Source organism: Hyperolius riggenbachi, chromosome 11, assembly GCF_040937935.1.
Source record: "Hyperolius riggenbachi isolate aHypRig1 chromosome 11, aHypRig1.pri, whole genome shotgun sequence".
Lineage (NCBI taxonomy): Eukaryota > Metazoa > Chordata > Amphibia > Anura > Hyperoliidae > Hyperolius > Hyperolius riggenbachi.
The window spans coordinates 202,220,630-202,222,924 of NC_090656.1; positions in this window are offsets into that span (position 1 = coordinate 202,220,630).

Here is a 2,295-nt window from a genome sequence, read left to right on the forward strand (position 1 = left end):
AATGTTTTATTTCTTAGCTGTGCTACACATACAAATCATAATATCATCATTTTTTTTTCGCTTCAGTGTCTCTTTAAGGGCTTCATGCCACAGGGCCTTGTGATGGGACTTCAGGTGCTGTTTGCATCCTGTCCCCTGCGACCTCTCCTTGCTTCCTACCCTTTTCCTCCCGCTCCGAAGGCTTGGTCTCTCCCTCTGAACTCTCATCCTCCTGTTCCTCTCTTGTGGGCCCCTATGAGACATCCATCATCACCACATCATCATCACCCTCCTCATCATCACTTACAGCTTGAAGCTCACAGTAGGCCATAGCAGCAGGGATATTACACCCTGTGGTGGCCTGGGGACTTCCCTCTAAGTGTCTGCCTTGCTCCACTCCCTCATCCGATGACAAGAAGGTCACTTTTGCGTCACTCTGATCGGTCAATGCCTGGGGAAATAGCTCTTGCTCTGAGCAATTACATTTTGGCCTGCTTCTGCCGGTAATCATTGTTTGAGTGAGTGATCAGCCAAGGAGTATTTGTCAGAAATGTCTCAGACACTTCACTGACTGTCACCGACTGTCAACTGACTGACACAAAGTAACACACAGCACAATAAGATTTGTTGTAACAAACTGTACTACCGTATATACTCGGCTATAAGTCGAGAAATTTAGGACTGACTCAAAGTATAAAAGTGGGGGGGTCGCCTTATACTCGAGTCAGTCCTAAATGTCCCACTTATAGCAGGGTGGGGGGAGGGCATCGCTCTCTCTCTCCCCCTCTGATGTAGGCATCATGCTGTAACTTTCCCACCTTCCCTTCTTCCCCCGCATCTCCGTGCAAATGTGGGCTGCCTCTCTCTCCCCCTCTGTGTAATTAATGTTAGGTGCCCTCGCAGCTGAAGCCGACACTTAAGTTTTATTGCCAGCACGGAATCCTCCCTTCATGCCTCTCTCTGTCCAATAGTACAGCGTGACTCTCGATGTCACATGACAAATGAAGTCACATGACATCGGGAACTGGAGCTGTACTAACGGACAGAGAGCGGCATGAAGGGAGGATTCCGTGCTGGCAATAAAACTTAAGTGTCGGCTTCAGCTGCGAGGGCACCTAACATTAATTACACAGAGGGGGAGAGAGAGGCAGCCCACATTTGCACGGAGATGCAGGGGAAGAAGGGAAGGTGGGAAAGTTACAGCATGAACGTATGCTGGCAATGGGAACTGTGTCACTTCTGCTGCAGTGATCACTGTGCATCACATCGCACAGAGGGGGGAGAAAGAGGATGGAAGCACATTGCGGGGAAGGGGACAGAAAGAGGCAGCCTTCCCAGCGCATAACATTACAGAGTTGTGCTGGGAGGGAGGGGGGATTTTCAGTGTGTTGCAGGTGATTTAGCACTGTGGGGAGGGATAGAGAGACGCTGGCTGCTGGGGCTCTGGGAAGGGTCTATTGTTTAAAGTGGACCTGATCTCAGATCTTTCTCTCTGCTCTAAAAGATATGCAATAGCATAATAACCTTTAAAAGAAAAACTGCTTTTGTGTGCAGATGCATTGGAGAATTTGTATCAGCTGTAGTGTGTCTACTTCCTGTTTTCATGGAAGCAGGCATATTGTTAACATCCTGTGCTCTCAAATGAGCTTATCTGCCTTGTCAGGTGACACGGGAGAGATCAAATTACAGCTTGTGATTAGACACAGATGAGGGGGGATTAGACAGGCTAAACTCTTAATACATACAGGGTGCATTTCTCTAGGTTTTCTTTATGTCCTGTGCAAGGCTTCAAGTCTACTGTGCAGCCATTAACTTTGCTAGATAGACTTGTACTTGAGTAATTATATAATTCCAGCTTAAGATGGTCAAATATTGGGGTCGACTTATACACGAGGTCGACTTGTATCCGAGTATATACTGTAATCAATAATCAGTAAGAGAGAAAAATGTGAGGTACAGTGTGTAAATGAACTTTGACACGGGTGGCACTGTGTGGGGGTCAGTGACAATTACACACTTATGCAGTGACAGTGGGCTAGAATGGTGATTCAGTCAGCCATACACTACACTGCATAACTGTATACAGGTGTTCTGCTCCTACAACACACACCACAATGCTAAATAATCAACACAGCACACGGCAGGGTCAATGTCAGAAAAAAATGACTTATGTGATCAGGATGAGTCCTCAAAAAGACTCTTGGCAGTGTCCCTAGCTGGTGCACTACAAGTAGCACAGCAGCTATGAAATAAGGAGCAACTACACAGCAGCACAATATACAGCTTATGTAGTCAGATGTCAAGTGCTGTGTAATA